The following is a 17,065-nucleotide window of genomic DNA, read 5'->3' on the forward strand; positions in this document are numbered from 1 at the left end:
CACACACACACATGCACACAGTGCATCTCAGAAATGATGTCATAGTTCTGTTTCTGGAAGGTTATCCGGAGGGCATGTGTTCAGGGTGTGTAGCCTGCAGTTGTCTTTGGCCACCTGACTGACCACAGAACAGGCAGCGAGAGTCTCTCACAGCTGTTAGGCCTGGTTTAGAATCAAAGGATCGCGGCTCATAAAATAAAGCCGCAGTAAAATGAACTTCTTGTAAAATCAATAATGGAGATGTACATGTGGGGTAAAACAAACTGGATAGCTGCTGTCACTTTCCCCCCTCTACACTTGCAGTATTTCAACTTGCATAGCCTCTACTGCTGTTACAGTGTTCACAATAAAGACAAAGTTAAACTTTATTTTATTCTGTTTTTAGCTTGGCATGATTGCTTTTCACACTAGCCAGTTCACCAGCTGAAATGACTGTAGCTGTTATGTTTTTTGTTCTTCCATTTTGCACTGCATGGAATGATTCATTAGCTTTGTTCCATTTCAGGGGCCACATCCTTCAGAGAATGCATTTGAAGAGTGACTGCGTCACAGCAGCTTCGCTGGCTGTCCCATTTCGAAGGCTCCTTCAAATGCAGCCTTCTTTTCCTTAGCTACAAAGGCTCCAACAGGTGGATCGTTTGTGGCCCAACCTATCCCAAAATTCATAACGTCCGATAATGAAAATAATGTGGCAGCAAACAACACCTAAACAGAGCCAGAGGATTACACTTTTAAATGTAAGTATTGGGTTTCAGCTCAGTTGAACAGCTAACGGTGCAACTGTTGAAAAACCAAGGGCCTTAAAACCTCAAGTTTTTGTAAAGAAAAAGCTGTGTTGTCAAGGTTGCTATAGGCAACAGGAGAGGCACTTTTGCTTGACTAAATTATACATTTTATGCCACCCAATTGGATTAGTCAGGAACTGTGCTCAATTTCTAGAGACATAGAAATGGATTACATACAAATTAGGTTCTTTGGTTCTTCTCAAATGAGTTTTGTGGTAAGTTTTGCAAATTTGTTACACAACAACAAATATGCACAACTATAGCACATTAGTAACTGCATTTTTACCTGATCTTGATGCACTGTATTGTTGAGGTGTCTTATGTATTTAAATCTAGTTTGAAAAACCTGTTTAATTAGATTACCACAAACTAACATGCAGAAAAATTCCAAAGTACTGTACAATGAAGCTACATATGTAGTCTACAGTGTACTCTTAATCTGGAGGGTACTGGAAAAAGCAACATGAGATATGTACAAAGAACAGAGAGTGGCAGGACCTGGGTGTCAATGGGCCCCACAGGTCTAGTTTGCTCCTATGGGTATGTTGCAGCACCAAAAACAGGAGTACCAGGCATCCTGGTGGAACATATGTCGAACTGTGTTGTTGCCACTTCATCACCCACCTAGATGCTAAGGTTGCAGTGAACCCAGTGTGAACAACAACTTGGTGACACTGGCTGACTAACTTGAAGAATCTTTATTTCACCATTGCCAAACAGAAGACTCCGGTTAATCAACTAGTGTTGTTGTTGTTTTATGTTTGTCCAAGACACAAACCATGGACCCACAACATCTTTCTTTTGATTCTAGCTGGGAACATTTATAAGATAAAAATACTGGGAAAAAAACATGAATTAATTGATTCATAATAATAATAATAATAATAATAATAATAATAATGATAAAAACAATGAACAAGAAAGTGTGATTGTTTTCCAACTTGGAATCCCCAAGTGCCAGTGCTGCTCAATATGGCTGCCAGTGGGTGATTTATCTCCCCTGAAAGACATCTGTACTGCAGCTGGAAAGCCAAAGTGAGATCTGATTAACACGCAACACTGGCTCATTGGTAGAGTATCAGTGTTTCTTGATGACAAAAAGAGAGAGATGGATGGAGACAGTGTGATGTACTGCAAATAGCATTAAAGTTGGCTTGTCTGAGACATATTTTGTTGTGGTGTTAGACTGAGTGCTAATGGCAGAGGAGTGGAGACAGCTGGTGTTAATGGTTCAGACCAGACTTGGTGGCACCTCACAGCGAGGTACCGTTAATGGAATGATCCACGACTGCTGGGGAGTCATTTTAGTACATGTAAATTAAATTATCAGCTGAACAACAGTTTACAGTAGCTCGGTGGAGGGTCAACTGAATTCAAATCTAATCAAAGTATTTTAAGACTTTAACAGGTATTTTTTTTGTATATCTAATAAGTAAGAGAGGGAAATATTTTCTCATTAATTTGCTTCAGTTTTTGATTATTCCTCATGCATGTCATGGAAGTAACTTGTCCAATATTTAATAATATTTATGTTAAATGACTTAATATCAGGCCAACTGTGATAAATGTAAGGATGCTAATACCTCATTTAACCACATGTACTAGCTGTGGAACAGTTTAGAAAAGTTCTGGTCAGAGAGAAGTCTGAGGTTTGTCCCTGATTAATGTTGAAGAACATGACCTGCTATTGTGAGAACATTCACACTGTACAATGCAATGAAAGAAAAAATCTGTTAAAGGGCCTATTTGTAAGTTTTTTCACTGTTGCAGTTTCTTGCCCCTTATCAGGTGGTGGTGATTGTCACTTGACCAGAGCTTCAGTCATTGCTGCGTTTACAAGAAAAGAGGTTGTAATACGTCCTCTGAACAACGCTACGTCTTCAGGGCAGTTTGGCGGCTACAGTGACGTGGCTAGCTGGTTAGCTATCACAGAAGTGATAGAGACAAGAACTGACATCGATGTTGTTTTCCACAGCTGGAAAAAGCTCTTGACAAGTAAAGGAATGAAGTTTGATGTTGAACTCACAACGTTTCTTCTAGACTGGTAAGTAAACAGCTGTTAATGCTAACGCTGGCTAGGTAGCAATAGCAAAACTTACAAATAGCTCCTTTAATGGTGGTATACTTAGCTGTTTCAGCTTTGACTTCTAACATTTTCTGTACTAAAGCCGCCAACTTTACTACACAGGCGAGATTCAGATGAAGCTGCAATGATGTGACAAATACAGTATTACACAAGAGAGATTCAAGCTGTTAGTGAAAGCAATTACATGTTTTGTTCTAAACAAAGGCATGACTGAGTTAGGTTACACATAAATATCATGGCAATGAGCTTTTAAACCACCGTAATGAAGGCAAAGCTATCAGATTTCAGAAATTACAGCTCACATAAGACAGATTGTATTGATTTTGTTTTCATTTCAGTTACTGACAGACAGCCATTACACAACTGAGAAAGAAGAGCTTTTACATAATGGGGAAACTAATCTTACAACAAGGTTGCACTTCTATGATATTCAGTTCACCCCAAACTTGTGGGCAGCGTAATCAAACACCAAAATGCCATTTGGGGACTTTTCTCCAGCAAAGGTTTTCTGCCTTTTGTCATCCAGTCTAGCGGTTTAAACTTACCTTCAAATGCTGCTGAAGTCAAAAAGTTTCCTGGCTGCAGGTGTTCATTTTCCTATTATAATCCCATGGCACGTTAAGAAGTGTCCTCTAGGCCGAGCCAACATGTGATATTCTGTCTATCAGGGACGGAGCAGCTCCGGCAGCCCTCAGCATGCCTCCCATAGTGCAGACTGACTGACGGCCATAATAGCCACACTGCCTCTCACTGCTCACAGTAATAATCAGTGTGTGATGGTGATTGTCTGTGGGATTTGGAGGAGAGAGACAGTGTTTGGTTAGGGATGGAAAAAGGGAAAGTGAGCAGGAGGAGATGAAAGACGGAGGGAGGAAAAAGGACAACAAATAGGATGGCCGAAATTACTACAAACCACATGATAAAGCATTGTAATGATTGAGGTTGAGGCTTCTCCAATTTCCTCCTGATTAAAGGCTGTTTTTTTTTTTTTTGGAGGAGTTTGTCTTAACTGATCAAGGACAGAGGGTGTTGTATGTTGTACAGATTATAAAGCTCCCTGAGACAAATTTGTAATTTATGATATTGGGCTATATAAATAAAGTAATTACAACAAAAGAAGATATTTATATTTATATATATCGCTACATAAGCCTCACTAACAAGTGTTGACCAATAAGCTTGCTAATACACCTCATGTCTTAAAGACCCACTCCAAGTTTTTAACCTCGTTAACATGTCCATATATTGTTTTTTTTTATGACACATCATCAGCAAAATAAGCAGTCAACGCCATAGCTGAGTACCTGCAGTGTACCAATGAAAAAAACAAACAGATTTGGACGTGCATACATCACAAACCTAAGGAACCAATCCTGTCAGTACAGGAAGCGAGAGTTTGCATTAGCACAACAATTTACACTCAGTTACAAACTTACTAGCTAACAAACAACACAAACAAATAAAAGATGCTAACTAACGTTCTAATACGTCTGCAAGTCGCAGATTTTGCGCAACAAACTCCTCAAGCAAGACAGGTTGAGTTGCTCTCGGTCAATTAGAGACGAATGCTGACTTGACTTGGTTGGACAGTGTGATTCCTATTGTATTGTATCGTTGAATGTTTGTACTAAGATGATGATTTTTGTGTTTGCTGCCTGAGCAATTGATAGGCTTTGTTTTTTGTACATGAGCTGTAAGCTTACAGGAAGACACACTGCTTCCAGTAACATTAACTGCTCTGACTCAGAGTGCAACAGAATTTAATGGGTCAGCGTCCTGTAATTACCACTTGTGGCTGCAGAGGCCGCTGTTGCTGCTGCTCAGCTATCAAATTACATAGTCTTGCTTTAACAGACAGATATGTCTGATTTATTTAATTTAATTTATTTTTTTACCAAGAAATACGTTTTTTAAGATTGTTCAGTGCTGCTGATGTTGTATTTATTTTACTGATATCCAACTGATATTATTTTTTCACCTGAAAAACAGAGGAAATATTACAGAGCACCTTAGTAAAAACATTTCACAAAATAATTCTTGATATTTGTAGTTATTCTGGCAAAGCATCGAAGAGTTCGACTCTTAAATCTGGGAGTGGATATTGTAACACAATATATATATACATAAAAAAACACATTCTGTGTCCCATACTATTCTTTTCCTGTAGTTCATGTGTTAGTAATATTATATTAGTAATAAAATTACGAGACCAAAATGGTTGAATATGTAACCTTTTTGTTACCACACCCAAAGGCTGTATGAATAGCTCCGTTATAGTTCCCTCTCCTCTATTTGCGCTACTGAATGGAGAAACAGATCAGTGGGCTCACCCTGAGGTGCAATGGGCGCTGGCCTTTCTGAAGCTCCTCTGGTTCAGCATGCTGTTGCTGCGTTAATGTCTGACTGTCTTACGGAGAGGGCTGCCCACACACACACACACACACACACACACACACACACACACACACACACACACACACAAAAACATTAGGACCACAGGATGTGCAGTGCAGGCCAATAATCATAGAGAGAGAGAATTGGAGGAAGTGGACGCTTTGCTCACTTTCCTGATGGTAGAGAGGGCGGCTGAGATTTAATGTTTTCATCCAGTTCAAACTGTGAATTTCCCTTGAGTTCAGACACTTTGAACTAAGAGCATATTGCTGTAACTTTTCATTCATGTAGAAACCAACTAGCTTGTGAGAAAGTTTGTGGTGATCACTGGTAATGATTCTCTTTTGATTTGAGTGATTCCTATTTGCTTTCTTCTCTTGCGGGCAAATCCAGTGTCATCTGATGATCTATCAGTACACAGAAATATTTATATGATACAACCGTTCTACCAGTTTGGATATTAATAGGATCTTTATGAGAGTCAGATGGTGAACTAAATACAATCTCCTCTGTTTTCAACCACCTCTTTCATGCCATGTCGGTGCATCTGTAGACTGTAGCCTGTCATCAAAATACTTTAGACTTTAGAATAGATTGATTCAGTGTATCTATACAGCAATTGTTGGTATAGAAAGTAAAACGCGTAGCTGAGCTTATGCAGCCCTGGGGCAACCCTACATTGGTCATGAGGACAGATGAAAGGGTTTTGTGAACCTTTATAATTTGGACTCTCTTGGTGAGAATAGAAGCATATCGATGGGTCAAATAGAGATTCAGTTCCATCTGGACCATTTCAGACACCAAAGACACCAGAGTTTGTCTTTTGTTGCACTAACAAGATATTCTTTCTAGAGATTTCAAAATCACTGAGGTAAGGGCTATTGGTCTAAAATCACTATGTTCTTTTGAACATGGGATTTTGGGTAATGGTTTTATATGCTAAGTTTTCCACAACAGAGGGACAGTGTGTCTGACAGATTGGTTTTCACACCTGCGCCAACTTTGCACAGTCCTTTTTAATAGGAAGTCGCTGCACTCATGCGACCCAGCAGCTTTCTTTGGAAAGTTCTCCTGACATCGTCAGAAGTGATGACAATTCTGTCTGAGGCAGCAGCTTTAATATTTTTAAGTATTTTGGTGAACTTAAAAGAGTTGTCTATTGACTTAGTGAAGACATTCCAGTTTCACTTTTCATAGTACAGCACACCGCTTTGGGGTTGTCGGCTGTGTGCCAGTTTTGCTTCCCTCAATTTAATTTTCAACTCTTCTTCTGCTCCTTTTTTTTATGTCCCCATTCACCTATGGTTAATTATTTGGATAGATTTTAATCTCCTTTGTGGGGATAAACTAACTGCAGGCTACACAGAAAATAAATGTAGTCATTTGTAACTGCAGTTATTTCATCTATGTGAACCCTCCTGAAAGTTTTCACAATCTGTCCATGTTTTCATCACTTTCTTTTCTGGTTTACCTCTCTTGAGCAAGGTCTTATACACTGGGATCATGTGCACAACATTTTATCAGAATTTAGTATGGGTGACTGGATGACCTACACTTCAACAGTATTTTATCCCCATTATTTTAGGGAACTCACAAGAAACAAAGTAGAAAAAGAGTCATGGTCCAAAAACACTGAATGCTGCACATTGCAAACAGTAGCATCTTTTCATTAGACACTTCCCAGCCTGTAATAACTCATATCTTTCAAACTCCAAAACCTGATTATAATTTACTACTGCGTGCTGCAAATTGCTGTCAGGAGTGCAGACTTTTGCATCACTGCAATTTAGCAGGGTATTTATAACAGATGTAAATGAACCCAGCGACAGTTTATCTGATTTACATAAATAGGCATTAAATCAGATCTGATCCCAGATTCTACATGAAAAATATTGGCGTGTAAAAGATTTTTCTGCTGCTGATTTGAATATTTGTTGATGGTGTTGATTGATTGATTTTTGGAGCTGCAACTGTGTGGTCATCCTGCAAGCGGAAGGCTTTATGTGGTTGAAGGCTGTTCAACCTTCTGCATCTTTAAAATTTGTGTCTCTCTCACTGTCCTGACCTGGTTAAAGTCTCTCACCCATAATGTGTATTTGATGAAACGGTGCCACAGATTGTACACCTGCTTTTAAATTTCAAGATGCTCTGCTGAATTTGTCAATTTGACTGTTTAGCAGCTGGAATACGCAGCTAATAGTTTGTAGATATCTGTAACAGACTTTATGTTATAAAGCTCAAAGGTGGAGGACTCATTTGATGAGACTACTAAGTTAACTTATCATCTGACTGACAGTTATGTAATAACTTTTCTTGCATTTACACACATTTACACTGATGACCACACACCAAATATTTTCACTTTTTGTTGCACTATCACAGTTAAGACCTTCATGTTACATTATCCTATTAAAGCGGATGACCTACTTTGATGGAAAATATGTTCAAATAATAGGATCATCATGTATAACAGGGTGTTTCTAAACAGGAAATCCTATGCTGTTGCTTCACCACTAAGGGGAAGCAGAGAGGTGATCTGACTGATTGTATGTGATTGTACTCTTGAACAAGTCTCAACAGGGGGCAGTGTGGAGTTATACATGTCAACATGGAGGGGATGCTGTTTGTCCATAGGAGGCACTGTGTCCTTACCCTTCCTTATTTTCTCACTCTGTCTCTCTCACACACACATATATATGCGCACACAAACACACAGGCAGTGTTTTGAATCAGGGTTCACTCAGGGCTTCTTAGCTTGGCATTCTGTTTTATAACTCCACCCTTAACAGCTCTAACTGCACTTAGTGACTCCACCACACCCCCATCCTGTTCTGTACTGTCTGTGTGTTATTATGTGTGTATGTCGTTTAATGTGTGGAGAGGTGGGAAAGAAGAAAAGACAGGGAGGCATCAAGGGGCCAAGGCATCAGGAGGAAATGTAGGTCATACTAGATAGGAGGGAGGAAGAAGTGAAGAGAATGGAGATAGAGGGAGACAAGAGGGAGGAAGACGGAGGAGGAAAAGATACTCAGCCTCCCACAATCCCTCATGTGTCCTTTGGCAAATGAACAAGAGGGACAGGGAAACAGACAGAGTAAGAGAGGGATGGAGAAAGCAGAGCAACACTGAGTCGAACACAAGTGTACTCTGAGCGTGTGTGTAAGTGTGTGTGTTCTGACCAATAAACAACAACCATTACATTGGGATGCTCCTTTCCTCCTTTCTTTCTCCTTCCACAAAAAGGTGACCTAAATACGAAATCCACCAAACTGTTCGAGAAAAACTAAAAGAAACTGCTGTGTGTGTGTGTGTGTGTGTGTGTGTGTGTGTGTGTGTGTGTGTGTGTGTGTGTGTGTGACAGAGAGAGAGAAGGAGAGAGTGTGTGTGAGGGTGGCGGGGGGGTTATGGTAAATGTTGCATCAGTCATGAAAGCCATAGTCCTGCAGCTCAAAGCTTTATTCTCGCTTGTTGGCATAGCAACCACTGAGTCAAACCAGGATGATCAAAGAAGGCCTGATTAACCAGTGTGTATCTGTGTGCTTCTGTGTGTGTGTTCATTTCTGCATGAGTTTTATTAACACACTGCTGGATATACATAATATTTTATTATGTACCAGCTGTACTCAATACCTAGAGACAGACAAGGTATAGTGGTGCTAATGACATGCTAATGGTAGATCACTGGTATCAGCTATGCTTGCTAGAATGCTAAAGCTATCATTTTCAATGTGATACTGGCAGAAATAGAGAAATATGGTAATACGGTATCAGAAATAAGTTTAGCCAGAAATCAGTTTATCACCTTATTGGTTATTTCAACAGAGCTAAAGGAAGACTGTTTGTTTATCAGAGCATAAATGAGCTAACTAGCTAATGTAAGCTAGTGATTTCCAACACAGTAGATGTGTGCCAATTCAGGGACCGTAACACAGACTGCATCACAGCGACCAGGCTGTCCCTTTTCGAGGGCTCCTTAAAATGCGGCAGAGAAATTTTCCTGGGCAACAAAGGCTCCAATTGGGGGGATCCTTAATGGCCCTAATGTATCCCAAGATTCATTGTGTGCCAGTAATAAAAAATAATGTGGCAGCAAACAACACCGACAGAGGATTACACTTTTAATGTAAGTATTGGATTTCGAGTCAGTTAAACAGCTAACACTACAGCTGTTAAAAAACCTTATGGCCTCAAGTTTTTATAAAGAAAATATACATGCTGTCGAGATAGCTAGGGAACAGGAGCAGCACTTTGTGACGTGGAAATCCTCCATAGGCCAGACCATCTCATTTCGGTTTGGCCTTCGCATTCTACAACAGCTAAGAACGCTGAACTGGGACACGGCTAGTGATTGTTTTCCGATCTGCGACCTGTATGTTTAAGCTCTGATTAAGTTTAGACAGTGAAAACTGCTGAGTTAAAGGTAGGAAACAATTAAACAAACCATAATGTACAGTTCTGCCAGTATCAGTCATCATCATATCAGGAATACAAAGTGTCGTGTGATCATGTTTACATAGAAGTGACAGTATTTATAGCTGGTACGAATGTCTTGACTAAAGGTGGATGCAAAATCCTGCTGTCATAGATATGACTTTGCACACTTTAGGACAATCTTTGATGTTGCACTTTATGTGAAGTGGGAATTATTAGTGTTTTAAGTTACAAAATTCTTCTGATGAAGCCCCCTTGGTTCTCACTTTAAAAAAGGTTTGAGGGAAGGGGCTTATTTGACACTTCTTACATTTCTCATAGCTTAAAGCAAGTGTAGCTGGCGAAAAGCTGAAACATGATGTTGCGACTATGCATTTTATAGTTTATATTGGGAAGCACAAAAGGGTTTCGTGTGTTACTGCAGCCCAGAAAGAGCTGGAGTGCACAATTCTGAATTCTCAGCTACAGGTTAATGTTCTGTCCTGTGGGTGGGTTAGGAATAGTGTATGGTAATATTATTGTTACAAGATGGAGCAGTTTGAAGGGCAACATAATAAAATTGTAGACATATTTGAAGCATCCCTCTTCAGTGAGATGCTAAGAACCTTCTCTTAAGCTTTAACTTCCTGTACATCTGTTTTTGTCACTGGGACACAGTGCCTGCAAATATGTTGGCCGACACCTTCGTGAGCATCTGCTCACCATCTCTGTGGATGCAGAAGCATGTTTCAGGCTTAAAATAACCCGGTGGTACTTTAGCACACAGCTCTGCCTCTAAAAGTACACGATTAGGGAAAGTTGCACTGCTCAGTTAAATTTTCAGATAAGCTATATATACATTCATATCGGTAGTTCATGAAATCACAAGGTTGGTGCTTGAGTTTAGGACGATATATTGACATCATACCATATTGCCATAGTAAACCTAGTTTCCTGCTGCATTTTGTTGACACATTACAATCAACAACACACAATATTCCAACAGACCTCATGCCTTTTGTGCATTAGCTACTTCACAAAACATAATATCAGAGAAATCTTGCAGTGTAAGGTTCCCAGTTTGTCCCTTTCCTCTGTCAGGTAAAAAACTGAAAGCTAGTAATATGATATTTATTTAAAACATGTGACTTAGTGAAGCCAGTTTGACAAAGAGGAACCATGAGATTTAGTTCAAGGACACAAACACATTCATCGCTTTTTTAGTGGAGTGAAGAATAGAGCTGCTTGTGTGTTTATGTGACAGAAAAGAAGTGAGTATTTTAAGGGTATAAAATGTGTGTGTGAGAGACAGTATGGGGGTGAGCCTGGTGTTAGAGGGTTATAAAAAAACATGCCATCATTTCTCAGAAACCACAGAGCTGGTTGCCATGGGAATGCTGCAGGGAGCTCCTCAGCCTCCCACCAATGGGCGATTTGTTGCCGCGGGAAATCTGGCTTGTTGCCTAGGAGACCAGAGGCTGTGTGCTCCTGCTCAAATGAATCGTTGTTCCTGCTTGGCTGTTATTAAAGATGAAACACTCAGTGGTGGATAAAAGTAGTTTTACACAGATATCTGGGTTTTCTGGTGTGAGAGGGCAACATTGATCTGTTAACTGAAAATTGGATATTGGCCTGTGTGTGTTGTCCATATGACTTATATCCTGCAGCATTATTGATTCTGTTTTTATTGTATAATTTGTCAGTACTACTGTATACTGTCTCTTTGTGATAATACCTTAAAGGAAGTTTTGGCTAAAAAATGGCTTAACATGAATAATGCAGTCAATAGCATAAAAAATTAAATTATGCACTGCAACCAAATTAGAAGAACAGGAAGCATTACACATTTTTCCAGTAAAATTGTCAACAATAGATAAGAATGCAATCCTGCCTCAAGAAATGGTATGGCCACAATCACAGAGACACCAACTCTAACTACTTGTACAGTAGATACTAATATACCCACATTCAACTAAAATGAACTATAACAATAGGTTTATTTAGATTTATCCATTCGTTAAACGTACAGGAAATTAAATATGACACTAATTATAGGAAACACACATGTAGCTGCATTTCCTAAACCAACTGTAAGAAGTTAAATGCTCAGTCACACCAGCATTTTCAGTAAAACGTCAAGATTTTGTAGCAAAATCAATTCATTTCAACAATATCAGTGGATTAGTGCAGTTGTGTTATTATAGTTTATGAACCACCATCCTCAACTGAAAACATGATTTGTATACAGTTGTGAGACGGTAGTAGTTATTACATCACCAAGCCTCTGACACCAGCTATCTCCCGAGGATGTGCAGATGAACTTTGCTCTGCCCACTTTCTGGTGTGACTGGGCCTTAATTCAAAATGTTAAGTGGCGTTGAAGAGAGTGTGACTATGTGTGCAGCTCTGTCCTGACTGCTCGTCAGAACTTACAAGAAATGGCTGGCAGCATTTTGTTATGTTGGTCCATCTCTCAGCACTCTCCAAACACATAATGGCTCACAGTTAAATCTTTAAAAGAGGCTCATTAATTTTGTATAAAACACCTGGGCTCTGTAGTTTTTATCAAACATTACTCAGACACAAGTAGCACATTTGTTGTGGACCATTTTTAGATGTGGATTAATCCCCATTTTGGGCAAGTGAGTGTCAAATCATATTATCACAGAGACACATATACTATATATACTGTATGTTTTGATTATGAGACTAGGATCATGACCTCGATTTGCTTGGTAATAAATTGTCCTTTTGTTTTATTGTTAATTTAACAAACAAAATGAGTCAACTTTGAAATTACAATGTCAAAGCAACTTTGTATTTCACAGAGATGGGTGACAAAGCATTCCAGAGGAGCATTTAATGTGAAAATTCACATTTAGATGTGTCGGAGCAAAGAATGAAGAGCTAGAGAAAGTATTCAAAACACGTTGAATTATTGATAAGTGAGCCATCTGGAGATGCAAATAACCTCCTACTAATTCACCAAGGACGTCACCTGAGTGCACGACAGCACTGCAATGCAGAGGGAAATATCAGAAAGTATATAATATGACAGACTAGTGAAAAAATACAATCTGGGACCAATGTTTACTTCCTGGTTTTCAGTTTGGTATTTCAGTGTTCATGCCTCATAATGGCTGATTGATCTGAGCAGATGAAGTTGAAATCAGCAGCATGAACTATATTTTCTAAAGTAGGTATTTTCAACCTTGTCTCTGTATAAAGTAGTGCATTAGTGGTTGTTAATGTCATTTTTATATTGTCATTATGACACTACTAAAACGTCTCACCAAAAAAAACACTTTCCATACAGCTGGAGTGTTTTGATGGAGGTCATCAACCAAAGCTTACTTTATTTTCAACACAGTTATTTTTCTCAAACTCTCTACGATAAGTGCACAATGTCCGAATAAAAAACACAAACACTGTGTCTGTGCTATATAAGGTTCAGGCAACCCACGGGGTTAATAAAACATTTGGATTTGGACTGCTAGTGTTTTGTCCATTATATGTCGTAATCCATTTTGCTGCACCGGGGAAAGTGTTTGCACCACTTTAAAAAAAAAAGAAGAAAAAAAAGAAAAACACTTATCGGCATTGTAGAAATCATCTGAGTGTTTGCAACATAAATATGCTTTTACATGTTGGAAGTCAAAAGTGAAAACCATCATCTTTAAATTTCACTGAATTACGTTGCAATAGAAAAACAGAATTGGCGCTGGCCTTGAAGAGTTCATGTGTCTGTGTCATGCATTTCGTGTGTCAAGACAGATTTTACTGTGTGGTGCTCATGGAGTTTTTCTGTTTACAAGAGAAAGAGGTCATTCTGCTCCCCTGAGTATTTTCTCTGCACTGTAACAGACCGAGAGAGACAGAGTGAAGGGGGAAAGGAAAGCAAAGGTTCTGCTTAGGCTTGATTCCAGACCAGTACATAAGGATAAAACCACTGAACCATCTAGTCCAGAAGTTCTGTCATTACATGAAGATGAAGAATGTGTATACATGAATCTCTCTCTCTCTCTCTCTCTCTCTCTCTCTCTGTCTTCTCTCTTTATGTAAAACTGGTGTTTGCTTCTCTGTGGCTATGTGAAAGGTAAAAATGTGTTAATACACAACTTTCACATGGATTTTTTAAGAAGAAGAAAGTGTCCTAATAAGATAGGATAAATAATGTAGTTATATATATATATATATATATATATATATAGATAGATAGATAGATAGATAGATGTAGATAAATATAGAATAAAAAGCTGAGTGTTGCACAAATGCAATTACTCCGGGATGAATGTAGATATGAATGAATGTGAAATGAATGGAGTGAATATAAAAATACAATATTGCACAGAGAAGAGGAACAGAATGTTACTGCCATCTTAACTGTAATATTGCATTTAGTATGAATGAGTGTAAATACCAGTACGATGTAAAACAGTTGCAATGGTAAATAGCAGTATGAAATGTGATGTTGCACAATAATAAATAACATTATGAATACAGTACTACACATGCATAAAAAGCTGTATTTATTGAATAGCAGTCTGAATTAGTGATTAGTACAGTGTGGGAGTATTGCACAAAAATAAATTCTCTCAGTGCTTATTTGAGTTCAGTGTGCTAATGGCCTTGCGTAAGAAACTGTGTCTGGGTCTGGAGGTGTGTGTTTTGACAAACCTATAGCATCTACCAGAGGGCAACAGTTCAAGCAGGTGGCGAACAGGATGTGTGGAGTCCTTAATGATGCTAGTGGCTCTCCTGAGGTAGCGAGAGCTTGGCGATGTCTTCCAGGGAGGGCAGCGAGCAGCCAACGATTTTCTATGCTGTATCTATTATTGTCTGTAGAGCTTTCCTGTCTGCTACTGACCAGCCTCTGTGCCACGCCGAGATGCAGCACGTCAGTATGCTCCTCGATGGCATCAATGTCACTTCAAGTCTTCCGTGTAGGTATTTAATGCATAATTACTTGACATTATTTAGGCTTTTCTGAAGAGCACTGCTGTTCAATGAGTCATGTGATGTGCAGGTTTTCAGGATGTCATCTGACCTGTTTGCCGTCACGTCTGATTATATAAAAAAAGACGCACAGCGACGTTCACTAGTGTGTCGAGTTGAAATAGGACGAGCTGTGAGCTTAGTGACATCATGACTGTAGGTTTAGAAGTAGCTACACAGAATGGTCTAGTGGCGTTGTTTCTCATTCAACTGGAGGGGCGGGGTTTTACAAATTTGCATGGTCTAACATAGCTAACGTAAGAGCTTGTTCCATGTTCCCTCCATTTGTTTAAAAGCATGATATAGTTACAGCTGCTGAGTTTGTTGTAAATTGACCTACAGCAAGATTTAAGAGCTGTTAATTTGCATATTTCTTCAACTGTCATGAAAAACCTGAAAAACATGAAAATTGCTGTGAATATAACTCATATCATCACCTTTTAAGCTGATATAGTGACTTGTTAGCAAACAGCTTCTCATTCACACATCCAGCAGTTACAGAGCAACATGATCATTCATTCTCAGTCGAGTTTATGGTCACCTGATGAATGTAAACCCAATATTCGCTCTCTTTTCACTGCTAAAAGCTTTTTCACGACAACAATGTTATGATGAGTTATGATTAGAGTGATAATTCTCTGTAGCTTCATCATTATAGGGAAACACCTCTCACAATGTCACATTGTTTTCACATTCATTTGATATATTTTTATCATCAAAATTTAAATGAATTGCTAATAGCAGCTGCAACCCTGTCTGTTAAAATGATGTCTCTATACAACTAAGCTGCAACAACAGATACTATTTTGTAATTTTGCGTCTGGATAATTATGGTCCTGTTAACATAACGAGGGTATGCTGTTAATTTATGCATGTGGCAAGTCACAAATACGATGATACTGAATGTATGTTAGTTCAATATCCATTTGAAGTGACAACAGCATTATTTTTTATTCCTTTCCTACACAACCTGTTTGTTGTTGCAGTTTTGTTGTATGGAAGCGTAATTTCTAAGAGACAGGGCTGAGCAACTGCTACTGCAGCTTCCATGCTGACTGATCACTTGTCGATTCACCATCTGTCTCGACTCTTTTTCCGTTTAATTCTTCCTTTTTGCTCCCTAACTATCCGTTTTGATACTCCAGCTTTTGCCATTGGTGTAATCTTTGAGCGCACAATCAGACCGAGATAGCAAACAAGCTTACAATGTGGAGGCTTTGAACACACGGTATCTATGTGAGAAGAGATAAACTCTCACTCTTGCTATGCCTCTCACCATTACTGGTAAATTAAGGTTATGAATTACTTAAAGCCCTTTTGGACTTTGTTTGACCCTTTGAGGCTGGAACAGTGATTGGGAGCTTCACAACACGACTTGACAGTTGGATGGAAACAGCTAATGATGCTTCAATGGTTTAACCGAAGCTGTACCAGCGGCCTCCTTCTGATGCTCTGTCTGCCTCCTGTTGAATATTTCAGGTTATCACTAATGAAGGAAGTTATCTGTCTCTCACTGTGGCAGGAGCTTTAAATAGAAGTGGAACATCAGTTCACTGTTAACAATCCCACAGCTCTCTGTCTCTCTCGCTCTCTCTCTTTCAGTGTGTGCGTGTGTGTGTGTGTGTTACACAACCTCACCAACTGGCCTGGCATGATCCTAACACACAGACAAATGACTGGAATTATTGAGCATGTGAAACAGATTTATTTCTACACCGCCCTTTGCTCTGATAATATTAACTACAAAATCAAAATGAGGACAGAAACCAAAGGAAAAAACGACTGTGAAGCGCTGCTCCAGATAAATGAAGAGGGTGGCTCCTGATAAATCAAGGTCATATTCAGATCATCAGGCTTCAGATTAAGTCCCAACACAGATGAATGTGTCTCATCACATTGGCTTTGTTGTACCTTTGTGCTGTTGTACAGATAATTGAACAGATTGACATTCAAAGGATTTTTTGTGTGGTGAAATACCTTTTTAAATATGAAATTAAAATTGAAATTTTTATTTATTTTTTAAATTTGAAGGAATAGCTCAACATTTATGCTTCATTGCGTCTTCATTCACATTGTTGCTGAGAGGGTGATGAGGAGATAAATACCGCTCTCATATCTGTACCATACATATAAAGCCACAGTCAGCAGGCAGTTCATTTGAATAAAGATATGAAGCTGTGGGAAACAACTAAAAAAATAAAATAAAATTCAGTGTCTGGTCGTGAAATAATAATATCTCCGCAAAATGGAGAAAGTTTTTGCACTTGAAATTTTTCTGCAAATGAAAGGAGATACTTTACATATGCAAGGTATCGAGTCTGAGTTTAAAATTTATTTTATATTATTATATTTTATTATGCATTGTACATTATGTTTTGTGGGTTCTGGTCCATCC

The 17,065-nt window shown here is 38.9% G+C and overlaps 1 protein-coding gene across 1 annotated transcript in view; it reads right to left on the reverse strand.

Moving 5' to 3' along the window:
* Positions 1-5,286, reverse strand: part of s100p (S100 calcium binding protein P) — a 16,525-nt gene extending 11,239 nt beyond the window's left edge. The window contains exons 1-2 of the mRNA XM_023429235.2: positions 5,202-5,286; positions 3,417-3,658 (exon numbers count right to left, since the gene is read on the reverse strand). The gene's annotated coding sequence lies outside the window, so the exon portion shown is untranslated. The remainder of the gene's footprint in view (positions 1-3,416; positions 3,659-5,201) is intronic.
* Positions 5,287-17,065: the final 11,779 nt, after the last annotated feature.

Source organism: Seriola lalandi, unplaced genomic scaffold, assembly GCF_002814215.2.
Source record: "Seriola lalandi dorsalis isolate HSWRI2012SDOR001 ecotype SW California unplaced genomic scaffold, Sedor1 jcf7180002054890, whole genome shotgun sequence".
Classification (NCBI taxonomy): Eukaryota; Metazoa; Chordata; class Actinopteri; order Carangiformes; family Carangidae; genus Seriola; species Seriola lalandi.